Source organism: Bos grunniens, chromosome 5 (genome assembly GCF_055505025.1).
Source record: "Bos grunniens cultivar Pamir isolate PY7600 chromosome 5, Bosgru_T2T1.0, whole genome shotgun sequence".
NCBI lineage: Eukaryota > Metazoa > Chordata > Mammalia > Artiodactyla > Bovidae > Bos > Bos grunniens.
In genome coordinates, this window is record NC_141169.1 from 103,370,430 (window position 1) to 103,376,429 (window position 6,000).

Genomic DNA, 6,000 nt, shown 5'->3' on the forward strand with positions numbered 1-6,000 from the left:
AATGGAAAGGTCTGATAAGACTGAACTCTTAGAGGAAGAATTTCAGACCAATGGACTTCTCTGAAAATGTATTGTTTCAAGAGTGCTTTGATCTAGTAACTACTGAAAATGTAGATGTGATCATGCTGTGATTCTTCAGCATAAAGAGAGTTGACTTGTAAGACTGGCAAGTAAAGATGATGTTTCGAAAACACCCTATTACATTATGAACATGTGGAGAAGCTGCTGAACTAGTATAAGACTTGAGAGTGGTGACCTGGTTGTGAGCTGAGCCCAACTTGTTACTTAGTTGATGGCTCTGGATGATGTCCAGGGCTTCAATATACACCCCTGCTTATGATCGTTATAATTTTTAGCTATGCATGTGGATCGAAAGATGTCCAGGGCTTCTTTCCATGCAGCTCACATGGCCATTCACCATTGGGAACTGATGAGATAAATGGGACAGTAAAATGTGCCCACCAAAATGGTTATATTTTACTTCTGAATCATGGTGTCAAAAAAGCCAAAGCAGAGAGATGATTACTATAATTTTTGATGATAAAATTCAAAAAAGTTAAGGTAGAGGTCAGAGAAGGTGATGGCATCCCACTCCAGTACCCTTGCCTGAAAAATCCCATGGATGGAGGAGCCTGGTAGGCTGGAGTCCATGGGGTCGCTAAGAGTCGGACATGACTGAGCAACTTCACTTTCACTTTTCACTTTTCACTTTCATGCATTGGAGAAGGAAATGGCAACCCACTCCAGTGTTCTTGCCTGGAGAATCCCAGGGACGGGGGAGCCTGGTGGGCTGCCGTCTATGGGGTTGCACAGAGTCGGACACGACTGAAGTGACTTAGCAGCAGCAAGGTAGAGGTGGGTAGGACAAGATTCAGCACGCAGATTTGGGAGAGTCCCAGGATGAGCCTATTATGGATCAGGTGCTCAAGAAACTGCCTGGAGCTGATGAACAGATTTTTTGAGTGTTTAGACCCAGTGAGTTGAGGGCAATCCTTCCAAGTGATCCATGTGGCCTGTGAAGGGGCCTTGGTGAGAGGCGGTGGTGGAAGGCATATCATTCCAGGGTCAGCCACAAAAGCCAGGAAAGTTCTCTGCATAGTAATAATTAGCTGACTACATTCATTGTCTACCTATATGAGTAACATAGTCTGAGAAACCCAAACCTGAAGTGCTGGCAATGCCTCACCTGCAGATATCCCAGTACTCTGCCTGCCTCCTCACTGTGGGACTGGCTCCCTGTGCAGGTTTCTGACGGTAAGGAGATGGAGATGCCTAATAGCCATGCACTGGAGAAGGCAATGGCACCCCACTCCAGTACTCTTGCCTGGAATATCCCATGGATGGAGGAGCCTGGTAGGCTGTAGTCCATGAGGTAGCTAAGAGTTGGACACGACTGAGCGACTTCACTTTCACTTTTCACTTTCATGCATTGGAGAAGGAAATGGCAACCCATTCCAGTGTTCTTGCCTGGAGAACCCCAGGGACGGGGGAGCCTGGTGGGCTGCCATCTATGGGGTTGCACAGAGTCAGATATGACTGAAGCAACTTAGCAGTAGCCATGTGCAGAAAACCTACCCAACCCTGAAGTTCTGGAAGAAACCACTCACTTGAGTGTTTGACACTGCCCTAGAAAAAACAAAAGGGAGGCTTTGAGCACTCAACCTGGCTTTGCAGGCTCAAGAGAAGGCATATAAGCTTAGGAATTCTGCCATATGTCAGAGCAAGATGTATGCAGCAAGCAAACAAATAGAAAAGTCCTGAGAAAGCCTCAGAATGCCTAGCAGGGCTGATAAAAGTTTCTTCTCTCCCAAAACTTCTCAGTAAAGACTGGAAGAAATAACTACTTTCTCAAATGTGAAGACCATAAAGCAAGATTTCAAGGAATATGAAAGCAGGGAAATATGACACTACCAAAAGAGCAAATTTCCAATAATCAATCTCAAAAAAAGTGGAGATCGGTGATTTGCTCAATAACGAGTTTAAAAATAGCTGTTTTAAGGAACCTCAATGAGCTCCAAGAAAACACAGAAGGACAATTCAAAAATTCAGGAAGAGCAATGTGAATGAAATGAGACTTTTTTTTTTTTTTACATACATAGAGATCATAAACAAGGAGCCAAATAGGGTGTTTCCTGAATGCTTAGTGGTTAGGATTTGGTGCCTTCACTGCTATGCCCTGGGTTCAATTCCTGATCAGGAAACTGAGATCTTCAAACTGTGCCATGAGGCAAACAAAAGAAAAGAAAAAAAAAAAGGAACCAAACAGAAAAAAAAAAAAAAAAAAAAAAACAAGAAGAACTGAGCAGAAATTCTGCAGTTTAAGATTACATTGAATGAAATGTAACCAAATGAAAAAAAAAAAAAAAAAAGGCAACAGGAAGCATCAGCAACAGCCTGGATCCAGCAGAAGAATTTTTGAAATAGAAGACAGGACTACTGACATTACCAGCCAGAGGGCAAAGAAGAAAAAGGAATGCAAAAGAGTGAAAGAAACCCAGGTGAACTATGGGATGACATTCACAGAAACAACCTGCATATTACTGGAGTCCCAGAAGGAGAAGAGAGAGAGAAATGGACAGAGATTGTACTTAAAGAAGTAATACCAGATAACTCCCAAATCTAATGAGATTTAGACATCCAAGTTCATATAGCTAATAAGTCACTCCTCAGAGTTCATTTAAAATGGTCTCTCCAAGATTCATTGTTTATAATCAAGACAATGAGAGAACTTTAGAAGCAGCAAGGGAAAAGTAAATGCTTACCAGAAAGAAATTCTCCTAAGAATAGAGTGGACTTCTTAAGAAGAAAACTGGCAGGCCAGGAGAGTTGGGCTTATGTATTCAAACTAATGAAAGAAAAACCTATAAACCAAGAATACTTTTCCCAGGAGTATTCTTTCAGAAATGAGGATGAGATAAAGACTTTCCAAACAAATAGCAGTTGAAGGATTTGATCAACACTAGGCTTGCCTTGTAAGATTGCTGAAGGGAGTTTTTCAAGATAAATGAAGGATACTGATTAATTACATGAAAAAAGAAAATATACACCAAACTTGTAAATGTAAGTATTGAATCCAACTCAGAATACTCTAACACTGAAATATGGTGGTGTGTTACCAGTTTGCACTTGTATAAAGCTCAAGGGACAAAAGTATTAAAAATGGCTATAGAGAAAAGATTTTGTTAATTTTTAACACAATATAAAAAGAGGAAAATTCAGACATCAAAAACATAAATGTAGAAGTGGGATAAAAATGTAGAGCTTGTGTACGTAATTGAAATTAACTTGTTATCAGTGTAATATAGACTGTTGCATCTATGTTTTATGTGAGCCTTGTGGCAACAAAAAATAAAAAAAACCTATAATAGATTCACAAAAGATAAAGAACAGGGAATCAAAGCACACCAGTATCCAAAATTAATAGTTCACAGTTCTAACTGTTGTGCAGAACAGTTGGGTTGTCCTGGTCTCTACAGCATCCTTTAAAATCAGCCCAAGAAGACTCTCCTTTCACAAAGTGATTAAGCTACTTTTTTCAAAACCAAAAAAGTCTTCCTGCACCTCATCTTCATGTCATACAGATGGTGCAGCTGTGCTTTTTAATCACAACCTTTCTTCCTGTGATGTCCCTGTGTGGTTGTCATTGGAAAACTGCCAAATGATAAATCATATGAATACCCTGTCTCCTCTGTTGGGTATGATTAAGACTAATAAGAAGCAACATGTTAGTGTGTTGTGGTTTGTCTTTGTATCCTTAGAGATAGAGATTTGCAGCTTTCATTGTGAGGTATTTTTTGGTGATAAGCTGCTTGTTTTTGAAAATCAATATTTGCCTTTTTAATTGCTGAAAACTTATGCCTTTGAAACAAAAACAAAGTATCGATTAGCTAAAAGATGGCTTCAAAAATAGTTATTTTTATTTAAGGTATTTTCTCTTAAATGTCTAGCACAGTGCCTTTCAGTCATTCAACAAACATTAGTTGAACACCTATTAAGTTATAAAGAGTGGAAACACAGAGATCATACACAGGTACAGCCCTCACTCCATTCCTGGGCCCTGGAAAGGCCTCAGGAGATGCTAGTAGCCTGCAGGGGCCTTGTGTAACATGCCCAGATGGTGAAGGATTCAACACTAAGGAAAAGAGATCTGTTCACAGACTTTTAGATGTTAAAGGAGGAACACATTTTGTTATAGTTCCAGTGTTCTTAAACTGGTCTGCAGGCAAAACTCAGCTGCACCAAAGTTCCATGTGCAATATAACATCAGTTCAATAAAGTTCAAGTTTGAGCAACCACACAGGCTTTGAACTCTGAGTGCCACCCCAGTGACACTAACTTTGGGTTTAAGTGGTTAGAATCACCACCCATAAGAACTCAATTGCTCTGTAGTTGGTAATTACATCAACTCTGAGCAGAGGTGGATTAATCATGAAGCTAATGAAGCTTGATCTTCACGGTCTCTCCTCGCACCTGCTGCTGCTGCTAAGTCGCTTCAGTCGTGTCCGACTCTGTGTGACCCCATAGACAGCAGCCCACTAGGCTCCAGTGTCCCTGGGATTCTCCAGGCAAGAACACTGGAGTGGGTTTCCATTTCCTTCTCCAATGCATGAAAGTGAAAAGTGAAAGTGAAGTCGCTAAGTCGTGTCCGACTCTTTGCGACCCCATGGACTGCAGCCTACCAGGCTCCTCCATCCATGGGATTTTCCAGGCAAAAGTACTGGAGTGGGTTGCCATTGTCTACTCTGTCTCCTCACATCAGCTCCTTCCAAGTCCCGAGGCGGGCCCTTAGTGCTATGCTCACAAGGACATAGGTTTTGAGTGTGCCATTTTCTTGAGTTGAGGAAAAGAAGCAATTCAGAAAAATTATTTCTTACCCAAAGGCGAAGAGGTTAAGTGCATGAGCACTAAAGCCAGGAACCAGATTTGTTCAGGAAATCAAGAAGAAACTGAAAAGGTTTAGAAAGTACATGCTGCCTATTCATTAGGACAGGATTGGTGCAAAGTTAAAATAAGATCAAAGATGATGGACTGATTAACTCAGAGCAGAGGAGAGGTATTTAAGGATAAAGGTCAAGATGCTAAGAGACAATTTGGGGAAATGGAAGCCTGACTGTCAGCACAGACTGATGTAAAGGGAAGAGGAGATGCAGCAGGTGTGGATGCTCTTCAACAGGACTTAGATCTAGTTGTTGGTCAGTCTCAGAAATGTGACTGGGAAGCAACCAAGCCGAACAGAGGAAGCAAGGTGAGACCTGAGGAGCAGCTTGGGACAAAGACACAGAAGGAAGAGGAGATCCAGGAAAGTACCTGTTTCATGTGACAGATTCTGTCTTCCTTTCAAGTCGTCTTTCTCCTTTGTATCCATCAGAATAGACTCTGCTCTGCTGCTGAACGGTGATCCCCAAATGTCAGTCACACACACACTCATCACAACCTACAGATGTTTGTGATCAGTGAGGCTCTTGCACGTGCACCATCTGGAACATGCAGCTTCTGGGGCAGGAAAAAAAGAGAGACTAGGGAGTCACACTTGGGCTTTTCATGCCTCCACTCAGAGGTGACACAGGAGATACCACCCACGATTCATTGGCCAGCATGAGTCACTGAGAGATAGAAACACAACCATTTGATGAGTATTACTGTCTATCCACATCCTTCAGTGGAACTCTTGAGAGCAGTGCTGTCAGTTTTTTCTCACCTTGGAGAAGCTTCTGAGGTACAGCTTTGTGCAGAAACTGAAAGTGATCTGACCCTTCCCAAGTGGGGTTTGAAATTACTTTCTCTGATTCCTCTGGTTGGTATGTCTCTGACTCTTCATCCACTTCATCCAGTCTGTGCCGAGTGGGATTAATCAGATTTGTGTCTCCCCTGCCCCCACCTTCTTTCCCTCCAGTAGTCACTAACTACAGCCTTTGTTCATATTTTCAGCCTTTGTTCATTCATTCATTTCTTTAATTATCCAATATTTCTTAAGTTCTTTCTACATGTCTTTTGGATAAG